We start from the raw sequence: 15,309 nt of genomic DNA, 5'->3' as shown, positions 1-15,309 counted from the left end.
TTCCATAAACTCTTGCACCATCTATAGCAAAAGTGCAAATGGAGAATGGGAGTCCAAATATTTACTATAAATGATTGGGTTACAATGCTAGCATCTTGCAGGGGCTCTCATAAGGTGAGAAGAACAAAACAGGAGGATGCCAAATATCACTGGAAGGAATATATCATTGATTTCAAAACTACGCCTCAAGGCTGGATTGTTTTGGTGTAACATGTTAACATGGCTAGATATGCGTACTTGGCTCCATGCGAATGTTTTTCTCAACAAGCACACTATAAGTTTGAGTTGCAAAATATATGTGAATATATTGTTGTGTTTGAAGCAAATGCTAACTAGTGGATTACTGGTTGTAGATATCTTTCCATCAACAAGCTTTGAGTGGTAGCCTCCTTAGCTAGACATTCCATGCTATTCATAAAGAATTTACAAACATTATTTATGCTGATCAAACCGCAAATTTTTTTTATAAAAGTAAATTTTTTGTGTATTATGTGCAATATGTGGTTCCCTCAAGAGCATGTGTATATGGATACCTTGAAGATTTGAAGTTACCAAGTCTCTCATCTTTCGATTGGGAGATTCCCGATGAAGCAACAAGGAAAAGTTTTAAACTCAAAATTACTCAATATATTCAAAAGTCTATGACTCTTGGAAGGATCTCGAGAAGAGTACGCTTATCGTGGTTTTTACCCTTGCATGTTTTTGTAGCTTACTTCAAAACAACATGTTTACAAATGACAAAGGCTTCATGGCTAAACAGAAAATTTTTAGAGGAATATCTAGATAAAATTTTAGGTCTATCTTGGAAAGCCAAGGAATCTAACCACAAAGGTGACTTTATAAGATCCAATGTATGCCCTCAGTCAATGGGATATCTCGACAATCCCTTGTCATAGGTTTTGACTATAGAAGATACAAACATAGCTTGGGTGCCTGGGTTCCTTTAGATTTAGAGATTGATTGTAAGAAATTGAAACTTACAGTGCAAGTTACTGCACAAGAAGTAAAGGAGGTAAACGTTACTTCAAAGTGCAGTCTTAAGTATGTAAGAGATACCTCGGAGTTTCTAGATAATGTTACTCCTGGATATAAGTTCAAGGTAAATGGTGCTATAATGGGAAAAATAGTTGAGTGCTCTTTATTACATCTAGTGTTTTGACTTTTGGACCATGAATATGCACGTATAAATAATTTTGAATTTTTCTTTTGCTCGCAGATATTGTTGCCACAAACATGGATTTATACATACTAATAAGTATTATAAAGGAACTCTTGGTATAAACTTTGGAGTTTTTCTATAAATAACAAATCATCTTTCGTAGAACAAAATGATTTCATTATATCATGGGTTACAAAATTGTAGTGCAATTTTACAAGAAACGCTTGGAGGTTAGCCCACTGAGAAGTCTTCCTTCACTAAGAAATGTGGTTATCATTCTTTTGATAGATTCTATGCATCTGAGTTATGCTCTTTACACCCCAAAAAATGCAAGCTTATGCTTAAGTCTGTTGCATTTATTGTAATTGCTCTTGTGAAGTACCCCATCAAATCTAATTAAAAGTATAAGGAAACCTCAAAATTGTCCAATTGTTGTTTTCTTAAAGAGTTAGTAGATGATGTGGATATTGAGGAGCAAGTAGACCCACAGATGGAAGCATCAATTGCAAAAGACCTAGATGTTCCAATAATTGAAGAGAGCAATGCAGAGGTTGATGAAGTATTTGATGCCCCTTCCAGCCTCACTGTTCCATCCTTGCCAATTTTCCCAAGTAAAGACAAAGAGTACATATTATTGCCTGATCTACAAATCCTTCTCAATTTGAGGAAGGATTATTGATTGGAAATTATTGCAGAGGCATCTGCAAATGCAGAAGGCATAGTGGATGTTGAGAATGAATCCAAGGAGGACTTACTAAAATTAGATTCTCAAGTGTCAAATTATAAGTTTATAGATGCATTTTCCCTATGTTTAAGCAAGGTAAGAGATACAAGAGAATAAAGTTTTTACGTTATAGAGGAAAAATGCTTGAGGACAATGAGGATGTAAAGGCTCTTGAAAGCTATCCATTTATAAAATATTTTGAAAATGGTATGGGTATTCTAGATTCCATCCCAATTTGTTATGTTCTTCAGTCTTTGAAGTTGTCTTCGAAAAAACCAATTGAATAACTCCTCAAGGTCATTGGTTTTAATTACTCTACCTCCACATCTAGTGCTCCGAAAGAAACATGTACGTGCTTGGTAGTGATATTTCTCCATACCTTGGCTACTGTAAGTTGCTAGGGGCCCTTGCTCTTTCACAAAATAAGGCCCATGAACAAGAAGAATATGATGTGACAACCCATAAAAGTAAAAATCAGTTTGAATCATTAAACCTTGTTTTCAAAGCACAAAGACTCAAATTTATGTCTATCTTACCAAGTAGAAAGTAATATCCTTTTCTCCCCAAGCTTCCTTGATTGCCTGAACAAGATTTACAATTGAACGTTTGTACAAGGATATTTTTCATTGGCCCCATTACTTCCTCCAAGCATACATTTGATAGTTTTCAAGTCAGCACTCATATGCCCCTCAACATTAAAACTACCAACACCATCAACTATTAACATTTTCCCTTCACTTTGAGACTTTATAATATGAAAAAAACCTATATGAGAGAACAACCATTTCAAGATTTCATGACTTTCAATTGGTACTTGGGCTGCACCAATCCACCAAAGTTGGGCTGCACCAATCCACCAAAGTTCCATCTCAAATTGTATCTTAAATTGTTGTTCTTGTCCCCTACCATTACCATCATCCAATGCCCTATTCATGATACAAATGCTGACTCTTTCTATCTTTTGTCCGTTTTGAATATGTGATTCATCCAATTTTAGTGCAAAATCCAAAATACCATCACATTCTTGAAGAGTAAATTTATGCATACGAACCATTGCAATTTGGACTCTTTTAAGATCAATCCAAATATTATTAAATGTGTTGTATTCAAAAAGTGCCTTTGTTTTATGAATTTCATAGGGCATAGATCCTTCTATATGAATATACTCCCCAAAGATATCTAAAATCCTACGATTCATGGATGTCCTAGCAATTGAAACTGCAAAAGGCCAAGGCAAACCAAATGCACTTATCCTATGACATCTAAGGTTTGTAAACCACAATTTTGAGAGAGTACGATAAACTTTACAGCTAATACCCATATTGTCACATGTCTCCACTATTTCATTTGGTTTGACTATTCCTTTTAAATCTTTCACTAACTCTTTCACAGTTTGGCTTCTCAGTCTACATTTTCACGTGATTTTAGCATCCTAAAAATGTCATTCTTTGTCATGGTTTCTTTAATAAGCTTAATTCTCTCATCATTCTCTCGAATAATAATGCCTGAAATATTAGAGAGACACATCTCTTCACAAGATTTAGTCTCCTTTTTTTTCACCTAACTACACAAGTCCATTATATTTTTTAGCGATCTTTTTCTCTCTCTAAATCCTATTGTAGTTTCCTTCAAGCGTAGTAATTTTTCTTGTAGTGACTTGTTAGAATTTTCTAGAACATCATTCTTGTTCGTCAACTCAGAAATAGTTTTTTGTGCCGATATTAATGATTCCTTCATTTCATGTATATGTTCTCTAAATGCATCAAATGTTAATGATTCCTTCATTTCATGTATATGTTCTCTAAATGCATAAGTTTTTTGTGCCGATGTTAATGATTCCTTCATTTCATGTATCTGGTCTCTAAATGCATAAGATGCAGAATATAACCTTATACAATAGCCAAGAATCCCATCACAACCATCTCCAACATACCTTATGAAGTCGTAAATATTGTAAAAGGGAGGATATTTACATGTAGAAGGATCTAGTGGATAAATATTTCTATCCACCCATAAGTCTACATGCTTCTTTCCTTGTAATAGTAACATGTTACCTTCGTCCTTGTCCAACAATGCTCGATGGTGTATACCCCTCCAAGATGAATAAACAGGATCTAGTTGAATAGTAAACTTATACTTGCGTGGTAGGGCTACTCTTGTGTTGTTAGAAGAGATACTTGTAAACATTTTGGTGGAGAACCCTTAATGGGGCAATAATGTCATAGAGAAGAAAAAAGAACAGATGTGCAGAAAATGAACATTGAGGAACAAATAAGTGCCTTTTGGTGTGAAAATTCAAAAATACGAAATTTGGAAAGTTTCAAGAGAATAAGACTAAAAAGGTGACCCTTAATGTCCATCAAAGAATGAAGATATTTAATGGCCGACCTCTTCAATGAATCATATATTCTCTCGTTAATCACATCAAGGCAGACAAATTTGGAGGGTTCTTTCTTTCAAAACCTCCTCTAATTAGCAACTTAACCATTTTCTTACAAGTGCCTTTTTGAAACGTTTTTGACCTTAATTAGAACACGATCTTTGAAATGTCCAAACTAGTGAGGGGCTATGAGTGTCAAACCACAGTGGAGGAGGCGCATTTGGAAAGGCAACATGAATGCCTAGATGTTATTTTGTAACACCCTACCCTACTTTCATGCCATATCTAAGAAGGGTAGGAGTGGATTACAATCCAGACATCCACGATCAATATGACTTCCCCAGAATATACAATGTCAACGCCACCAAGCCTAAGGAAGCCCTCACTTTCACGTTGCAAGATCTATACAACTCCATAGCCCACTTCCTTAATGAATTCACTTCATGCCCAGACCCAACCTTGCTAACTACCTGTAATTATCTTAGATTACTTAGGGTACTATTAAAGCAAGAGCCTACATCACAAGAGTACTGCCTACCGCCAATTGTTTTTTATCCAAATGGCATAGACAGCTGCGCTATGACTAGTTTAATGATGCGAGCTACTCTCCTTCCCTCTTTTTGCTTAGCTCTCTTAAAAGATATAAATGATAGCCACGTCACTCGCTATAGTCATCCATTTCTTTCCACTACTCCTCTCCAAGAACGAATGAACATCAAAGGATACATGCAAAGCTCGAGATTCCTTAACAAATCTCTTAAACCCCCAACTCCTCCCTCTCATGACTCTAATAACAAAGACTAGATTTTCATCTATTTATTTATTTTTAACAAAGAAAAAAGAAAAGACAAAGAAAAATAATAATAAGAGATCGCGAGAGAGAAATTTATTCAGGGGAATACAATTGAATCATCTCACTACATGTAGACCACAGTCACTGCACCTAGGGATCCTCAAGTTAGGCGCATCCAGTGGCTCCAGTCGGCCTGTCCCATCCCTACCTCATGTTGACACCCCACATCAAGGGCATGACATAACTAGGGAGATCACCCTCACCTATGGTTAGAGACATGTCTCCCTAAGACACACTCACCGCACCCCCTTAGGTAAGCACTGGCTCCTCAAATGTGGGACAATACCCAGGCTTGCATTCGACCCAACTCCCAGTTCCACTAGCACGAGCACCCCCTTAGGTAAGCACTAGCTCCTTAAATGTGGGACAATACCCAGGCTTGCATTCGACCCAACTCCCAGTTCCACTAGCACAAGCACAATGTACCACACAGTAAGGTAGACACACTCACATGCAATGTACCTTCTTTTCTTTACAAGTAACTACAAACAATGCAAACCACCAACTTTTGAGGCCCCGTCAACCCACTCTTAGCCTCCACCAACTGAATCATGTGATCAGCTTCTCCCTAGGACCAACCCCCACGAGGCCCCACCATCATGGACTCACATGATCGCCTTTCAAATCACCAAATCCTCATCATCTCAGACACACAAGTGCAATGGGACTGGCACATGTCTAGGAGAGGGGGGTAATGTTACAGACATGTTACAGGCCATGCATCCCAAAAAGAAGCAGAGGAAGCCCAATCAAAATTTGAATTGAGAACCTTATTCTACCTAGGTGAGAAAAGTGCAGGAGAAAAAAAGCTCAAAAAAATGTGGGAGAGAACCAAATATTCTAGCAAGGTGCTCAGACAAAACCAAGGAGAGCACCGAATATTCTAGCAGGGTTCTCAGAAAGAACAAAGGAGAGCATCAAAGATTATAGCAATGGCCCAAAAAAATGTGGGAGATCACCGAATATTCTAGCAGGGTGCTCAGATAGAATGAAGGAGAGTACCGAAGGTTCTAGCAAGGTGCTCAGAAGGCTCTAGCAAGAGAAGCTTAGGGTGCAATATAATTTATTTTATAAGAGCGCTAGGCTCCCTCCTGTGCAAATTGTAAATTCTAAACAAACATAGGTAAAGGGATAAGGCAACTAGAACGAAATCGGGAAAGAGGACCTTGGCAAGATGCTCGGTCATGTTTTAAAAAAAAGGGAAATGGGTGCCCAAGGGATTTAGGGCTTGTATGTAAACCCAAAAAGTGAATGAGAAGCTCATTCTTTGGTGTGTGGCAAAAGTGATCTCTTCTTCTCTCCTTCCTGCTGTAAGATAGTGAGTGTGTGAGGGCAAGGGATATTGGAGAAAAAGCTCTCCATCATCTCCTCCCCTCTTCTTCTCTTCTCTTTTCTCATGCACAGCTATGGAGGATGGAGCTTGGAGGTAGAGGCTTGAGGTTGCTTGAGCTTGCATCTAGAATCGTGGAGCTACCAGTTTGCTTGAGGGAGGAGGCTACTCATCCTGGCGTCAACGTAACCTCACTACACCCCCATAGTATAGAAGGTGCATCGGCTAGGTGAGAAACGGCCATTTATGCTCGCTTGAAATGCTTGAAGCAATAAGTGGTCCGTGGGTCTTGGTAGATGAGAGTGAGCTCCCACTACAATGATGCTAGAGTCATAATAATGCTCTATGGGAGGAAGTCATCTCACGCTTTAGTTGCCCCATTGAGATTGTTACTAACAAAGAAATCCATGTCTTAAATGAAGTTAATGAACATATCATGTCTACATTCCTTATCTTACATCAAAAGTCTAGCCCTTTCTACCCTCAAGCGAACAACCAAATATAGGCGACTAACAAAATCCTTGTTATTAGCATCTTTATGAAGTTAGTCTCAACCTCATGTTCAAAATAGGATTATACGCTAATGGTAGCACTATGGACTTATTGCACAACATACAAGATGTCCACCCAAAAAAATCCCTTAAAGTTGACCTATGGAACTAATGTAGTTATGCTAGTCGAGTTCCTTACCCTTAGTATTTGCAGTAAAATTCAAGAGCACTAGAAACATTAAAGATTGGATGAAACTCATGCCCTCTTCATGGAAAATAAGACAAACGGCTTGGTTTGATACACAGACCAAGCAAAGATACTTTGAGAAAGGTAACCTCGTGCTACTATATTTGATCAAAGAACATAAGCAAAAATGGGAACTTTAAGGTCCAACCACATTCACATCATCAACAAAACCAGTAATGTCGAGTCGAAAACTTTGAAAGGGCAAAGCATTGGACATTTCAATGGTACTTGTATTAAACGGTACCCTCACCCATTATTTTTGTGAGCCACCCATGAAAGATACCACCAATCTTGTATGAGCCATCATGGTGACGAGGCAAATGGAGCAAGACACACAACTCACCCACCAACCCACATTTAGCCTTCAACCTAGAACCTTCAACATCGTAATTTGCAACTTTGAAAAAGTTGGGAGTAGAGGATGACCTTATCATTCCACTTCCTTACCTCCGAATCCAAATGGCTACTGCCAAAGAGCTTACAATTGATGCACTCATTGATAAAGGTGCAGATCAAAACACCGTGCCATACTATTACTCACAAGAATTAGCCAACCAATGTTGCACCCCATTGATACAAAGCTACAATCCTATGGAGGACAACCTTACTCACTATTAGGAAAGTGTAAAATCTAACTAACTATAGAAATAAGACCAATTTGTCTCATTCTATGTTCTTACAAGCACGAAAAGAGAAGGGACCAACAGCCTATTAGGGTGTTATATCAACTATTTTGACAACTATAAACATCTAAGATTTTTAGATGCTACTCAACCTTCAGCCCTAGGGGATTGACTTTGTGCCCTCTCCCAAAAGGGACTTTGATACCACATTCTCCACAAAACAACCCCACAATTGAAACAACCCTCCTATTAGAATTGATAATTATGTAGTCTCAAAATAGCCAACCTATGAGCACCCTCACCTCACCACCTCAACTCCAGTGGAGACCAAAGTCCAACTTATCCCATAAAGGATCTAGCTCTAATCAACCAATTACCTCCTCTCAATGCAAAACCACACACACAGACGCCATCATTGTAGGATACACACCATAATTAGATGGGTCCCCAAGGCTCTTCTATGCACCCAAGGATACCATCAAGGTTGTAGATACTTTTGTCTCCCTAAGAAAATATTATCCTTGCCATTGTACCACCAAGATCCTTCATCATATCCTATACCAAATAGCATCAATCCTTAGAGATAGGAAACGCAACAGCAATAGCCTTGCGCTTCTTCTTTCCCTCATGATGAGAAATCATAGGCCCAACAATCCAAGCCATTCCCACCATTAAAAAATCAATTCAAACACACCTTGAACCATCCATAAATGCTACACTAAATGATAACTCTAGGCCCACATTAGTGTACAAACATAAACACCATAGAGTGAACCATGGGATTACCTTGTAGGAGTCTAACATACTAAACTTTGAGCCCTAGAAGAACAACTATCATTAGCTACCATTACTCATGGCATCACCTCATCTGACCAACTTGTGCAATTAACCTCATCCAATTTGCGTTATACGCATGACCTCAACTAGCCTTCTTTCAATATTAGAGAATCCAAGCCACTTCCTCTTAGCCATTTAAAGAAGCCCCAATGCTACTGTTCAATTTACAAAATGGTAAAAGAACTAGCATAGCTGACTAAATGATCTATCACCGAGTGCTTCTTACAAGTAGACTCCACTTTTGGCACATTGGCAAAACTCCATGCCATGAATGATCTAGGTCTAGCTAATGTCAACATGGTTATTCTTGCCTCCCAATGGCATCCCACATAAGAAGAGCAAGAGCATTTGAATCGTAAAAGTATGCTAGTTCAAGAGCAACTTCCACAAGAAATCCCAAAAGCACAACTGCAAAATGTTGAATCCTCCTAACATATGTAACCACTATGCAATGTAAAGTCCTATTCCAAGTGGACACACTCAGGACCTCTAGCAAAAGCAAGACTACCACGAGTGATCTTTCAAGTAGAATTAGCAAAAGGTATATGTTATTTGTCATCATCCAACTATCCAATTGAAATAAGGCTTTTAGTTAAAGTTGGGACATGATGTACATCATGAAGCACAAAAGGAGCACCAATACTAAACTATAGACTAACATCACCTATACTAACGATGCCCAACACGGTGATATCTCCCATTTTAATATAATTCATAATGACATGATAGCTATGAGACTAATGATGATGTGGGGTAACGTGGAATTAAGTCTTCGAATCAAGAATCCAATAGTCGGAGTAAAAATACAGAGCATTGGTCAACTAAGTAGCAACAACAAGTGATAAAGCAACACATTGGAACTGTACTCCAAGGCATTTATCTCCTCTATCTTCACATTGGACTTAGCATAATCTCAATGGACTTTGTATTTTTCTACACTTTTTCTTAGCCTTTCTCATGACACCTATCATTGCATATTTTATTACACTATAGAATCGTTATCTACCTCCCCCAGACATTTCACACAAAGTTTGTTAAGAATCACATAATGGGGGACTTGCTTGAGTTGTTGCATCGAACATTGCACCATGATACACATAAGAGGAAACTCACTCAAGAACATAAGAAGAGAGATGGAGGCCAAAACTTTTTCTTGTTGGTGTTTTCTTCTTCTTTTACACACAATACAATATACACAAAGTATAGATAAGATACAATATAAAGAAAAGTAGCATACTAAGTCAAATAGTACATAACTCACTGTACTAGTCGAATGCCACTATAACTATGCCAACTGTAGGTAGGGGCAATAAACAAACCATAATAAGTGATACGTTGTTACACGAGCGATGATTGAGAGCAAGCCTCACTCACAACCCGGAAATGAGACGTTAAGGGGTGCCAATCAAGGTAATTGACTTTGTTATTAACCAAGACCAAAATGGAAAATTTTAAAGTTTTGCAAACACCATACAAATGAGACACGAAACTAAAAGACACACAATCCCTATTGTAGCTCGAAAATATCAAAAACAAAGAAAATATAATAAGTGATACGCTATTACGCGAGTGATGATTGAGGGCAAGCCTTAGTCACAACCCGATAACGAGACATTAAGGGGTGCTGGTCAAGGTAATTGACTTTGTTTTTAATCAACACCAAAATGAAAAATTTTAAAGTTTTACAAACACCATACAAAACAGACACACGAAACCAAACGACACACAATGCCTCTTGTAGCTTGAAAATATCAAAAACACAAAATTTGGTAGAGCATCACACACTTTTTCAATCTTCTCAATTGGCCTCGAGGGGCTCACTATACATACATCCTCTATATAAGGTTTGTTTAGGCTTATTTATAAATATCCTAATCTTTGAATTTTTATTGAATAAAACATAAATTTTCTTTATTCAATCTATAAGTAACCCTTTATATTACACCCTTTTGTATATAAAAGATGTATAAAAATGTTGTCAAAAAAACCTCTTATTTTGAAATCAAGTTATACATACAAATATTCATGAGTGACCCCCTTGAGCAATTGGTACGATAAGAGTCCACACTCTCACATGCGACCCTCCTCTCACATCTCTCTCAAAATATTCGAGTTTTGTACAAAGAGGAAGGCCCCTAGCTCTTCCTTCTCTCTTCCTTATATAATTTTCTTCCTATGCAATATGTGCTATATGCTTTTTGAAAGTTGTTGCTTTACATTGAAGTTTAATAAACCTTCCATGTTTAGATACCTTTTGGAAGGCCTAAGCGCGGTGTCTACGCTTGGAAGCTTTCAGCTTAAGAAATCAAAAACCTTATGCCCTTAAGGCTTAGGATTTTTAAAGCTTTTATTACCTTGCTTTCGAGTTACAAGACATCTCGCCGCCCTCCGTTTCAAGAAACCGCCGCCCCTATGTTCTCATAGGATCAGCAGTTACATGCTCTCGGCTCAGCTTTCCCTCTATGCTCTTCCACTCCCTCATCTTTCTTCTTTTGCCTGTCTTTTGGCACAACACCCTTCCTTTTCTGCATTGGCTTCCTGGAAGCTTCTAGAGCAGCCTGAGCACTCAACCTAATGTTTGAATAAGGCGCAGCGTGGCTAAGTACACAGGTCGTATCACATGGACTTCCATTCACAATCAATGTCGTGTTTCCTTTAGCTTCCAAAATATCTTCTAAGCATGGAATAATGGAAATGCTTTTGCCCTGCTTTCTTCGGATTCCTTCGATGTTCTAGTAAGGCTTTAGGGCATTGGCCGAAGACCATTGAGGTATTGTTGATGAAGTTGCTTGCTCCCATTCAAACACATTCCCTAGCTCCAAATAGTAATGTTGCACCAACTCCATGTAGAACCATAATCTTCTTGAGTCTCACAAGATAGCCCACAATGAAAGTGAACACCAACGTCACAATTTATACCCTGATGGATACACTTGCAACATTTGTCCCTTCTACCTCCTTGACCTCCCTTCTTAGAATCGTATCAAATTCCATCATATTTTTTATTCTACAACAATCTTCAGAAAAGCCTGCTGCTTCGAGAACCCATAGACCTCTTCATTCGGCAAAACAAGACCAAACAATCTTGCTCATTTTTGCTTCTAATTAAATAGGCGTGTGCTTTGAAAAACATCTTTGCCCTTAATAAATAGTAACAACATCAAAGTTTTGCTTGTGACCTTAAATAATTGCAAATGTAGCATTAGCCACCTTGCAAAACTCATGTCGAACCTCCATAAGCACACCTTCTCCACTTGCATAAACAATAGCATTTTTCGTTCCATTTACAAGATACTTGATTGAGTCTCTTATATATTCAAACCAAACTGGAATTTCCTTCATCATTCTTCCCTCAATTCCTTCATAAACTCCAATATGGTGTACACATCCTTGGAATTTTCGAAATGGACATTCTCTTCATATGAACCTATTTTTTGTTGCAATATTCCCTAGCAAGAATATGCTATGAAAAAATAAAACTTTGTGCCCAATCATTCATGATTTGAGAAATAAGTAATGTCAAATTCATGCTATGCAACCAATCAAACAATGCTTCTACACGAAAATAATGAATGCACTGAAGAAATTGGGCCTAGCCTATGTACATCTGCTCATGCATCATACAAAATGCAAACACACTTCCTTGATTATGTAAGATCCTTATCCTCACCTCTCAATGCTCATCAAGAAGAAATATCATACTCTGCTCCTCCCATCCAAATTCTCATTATCGCTCAATAAAAATAATGGTCCTCAAGACATTGGCCAGAAAAACAACCCGTCTCACAAACTAATGGCATCCTTCACAAACCACAAACTCATCTAACCACCTTTCCCACTCAACTAGAGGCTCCTAACTCGGTGATGAATATTCCAACTCTCGTGCATACTCATTGAAGGTGCTCTCTCAGGTTCGCGTACAACTAAGATTTACTATATTTAGTTGCAATGGGGCTTCATGCCATGCTAGTGATTAATGATAGTGCAAAATGTGCATAAACCCAACCCAAGGCATGGAAGTATTTTGAAAGAATCAGAAGATGACCCTCGAGTGTAGTGTATCACACAAGTGCAACATGAAGTTCTCATGAACCCATAATCCCCGTGATGTACAAGAGTTTTAACAAGAAAACATACTTGTACCACAATGTTCAACAGCTACTGGCAAACTCTAACTCCAACTTGCCCAAAAATACCAAACCTTGACTAAGGCTATCAAGTTTCCACACTCATAAATCCAATCAAAATAGACAAACACAGAGAATCCAACTATAAAAACGACAACACAAATAGCTACACAAACATCTAAGCTAACAAAAATCCAACCTATCTACAGGTTTTCTAGGGGTTTTCAGTTTTCGCAAAAACACATGACATATTTAGCCCTCCCCCTAGTCTGTAAACATTCATGTGCAGGAATTGTTTTCATAAAGCGATGCAACATTTATGAGCCAATAAAAAATCAAATCCAACACTCCATCCCTGAGTTCTTCAAACTCAAAAAACAGAAAAATCAATGGCACATCACTCTCAAACAACTCCTCAATGAACACATAAAAGTCATCCACAAATTTCTCTTTAAAACCCTCAAATTTTTCAAATTCAAAGTTCTCAAAATATCACACATGTCAATATAAAACATCTCACCATCCACCACAATAATCCACATACCCCTCCCATCCTCCCAAGAGGAAACCGTGACAAATCTCAGGTTTTGAAATAAGCTTATGACCCTTTCTATGTTGCCAAATTCAAACATCCCAGGAAAAACTAGAAAAAAATCTTCCAACACCACAAAATATCCAAATATACCATTATCCACATTAGATTGTAACTCATCAAAACAAGAAACCTCTCCAAGACATCCATCCAAACAACTCATCTTCTTAACAAAACAATACACTAACTCTTCAATGCCACACAAAATGGTCAACTTTTTCCATAGCATTCTCACAAACAATCTCAAAAGTCTTTTCACAAATAGAAAGTTTTGGCAACACATTAAGGTCTTTATCCTCGTCCAAACACCCAATTGTCCAGTCCTCTTCAACTTTCGCCTCATAAACTCTTTCAAACTCTTTACCCTGAGTTTTAGATCTCTCTTCCTTGAATTTTTCAATCCTTTCCATAGCTTTACTCAAATTCCCTCTCACATCCTCATAAATATCACTCTCAAGGTCCTCAAAACCCCAATCAGAATCATCACAACATCGTCACAAACTTCAGGAGAACTCAAAGAAACCATAAAACTATCAAATGAAGTTTTCTCTTCATCATTGTTGCCTAAACTAGGCACTAAATTTGGACCCCCTACTTCATCTTGAAACCTTACAGTTTCTAAGCCCTCCCCCTCATGGTCTTCTAACAGACTCAAAAAATCCTCCTCAATTATTTTGACTATACCATTGACAAGCAACACTGGGGGTTCCATGGGTTTAGAATCAATAATAATATTTTCAATTGTATGCATGTCAATGTTGTAGTCAATTGTTTCAAGGTCTAGGTGTGAGGTTTCATCCTTTGATTCACAATCTTTATAGGTGTTGTTTGTGTGTTCTAAATCAAAGAATCTATCTACAATGGATACTTCTTCATCAATGCTTTCATTCTTCTCATGGAGAGCCCAATTGTACAATAGACACTGTCAACTTCCAAAAGGTCCTCAAGCTATTTGATATTTGTACTAGGATTACCTCGCAACCTTTCTTTGAGATATTCTAGGATTTGCATTAACTCCAATCTCTTTTTAGGCATATGATAGGTTATGCAAGCTCCTAGTTTAGCACTTTTAGACATCATGCAAATCGAGACTAATGATACTCAATCCATTACAGCATTGTGGTTTCTTTATGCTTGACCTATCTACTCGGTTTGATTGCAACACGCTTATACTCATCTTTATCATCTTAAAACAAAAAATTAGTCATAGCTAGTATATGCATCTAGTCCTGCTCATTGTCAAGGCAAGGGACATACTTTTGTGAGAGGTCCATAACTAGGTGTAGTCTTTGCATCACCTCTAAGTAGTGTAGAGATAGCGTCCAAGTCAACAGGTGAAGTCTTCCAAGTGTCCACCTCTATTCTAACTGCTTTTGGGTAGTTGCCAAAGAATATCAACCCATTGCCCCGATCCTTAATCACTCAAGCATTACGCATCCATGGACATCGCAATAAGATATCGTAGTCTACTCCTTTCATGACTATGAAGTTTGCAAAGAATTGGATCCCTACAATCTTAAGCGGCCAAAAATCCTTCAACACTCCCAATGGTCTGGCTTTCATGCCATTAGCTAAGGTGATATTGAATTGTGTTGTTTCTCCCGATGGGTTACCCCAGGCCTGCAAGAACACATGACTTAGAATATTAATCATTGCTCCTATTTAACAATTCCATATTCGTGTTGCACACCTAGGGTAATGACGAGTAGGATTGCATGCATTTCTATTCCCTCCCAAAAGCCATTCACTTGTAGGATCGTTAACACTGGGTTTAGAGTTAGGCTTGGTATGTATGTGTTTACATCTTGGCTTAGCAAGGTGATTGTCTTTGGTTGATTAAGTCCTTCAATCTATCTTTTTAGATCTTTTCATAGTGTGAGGCTTTGCTTAAACGACTGCCATAATAGTAGGGACATTAGGGTTGAGGTGAGTGTGGCAAGTAAGCT

At 38.0% G+C, this 15,309-nt stretch overlaps 1 long non-coding RNA gene across 1 annotated transcript; it reads right to left on the bottom strand.

Annotated features, from left to right (window-relative positions):
• Positions 1-2,057: 2,057 nt before the first annotated feature.
• Positions 2,058-10,794, bottom strand: LOC148026610 (uncharacterized). The gene is made up of 3 exons (XR_015692776.1): positions 10,662-10,794; positions 2,420-2,464; positions 2,058-2,295 (listed from the first exon to the last, which is right to left on the bottom strand). It is a non-coding gene; the product is annotated as an uncharacterized LOC148026610 (long non-coding RNA).
• Positions 10,795-15,309: the final 4,515 nt, after the last annotated feature.

Source organism: Lygodium microphyllum, chromosome 13 (assembly GCF_053477565.2).
Source record: "Lygodium microphyllum isolate KBCC chromosome 13, Lygodium_microphyllum_v1.1.10, whole genome shotgun sequence".
Taxonomy (NCBI): domain Eukaryota; kingdom Viridiplantae; phylum Streptophyta; class Polypodiopsida; order Schizaeales; family Lygodiaceae; genus Lygodium; species Lygodium microphyllum.
The sequence above is the reverse complement of the archived record's forward strand: the minus strand, read 5'-3'. Positions and strand labels throughout refer to the sequence as shown.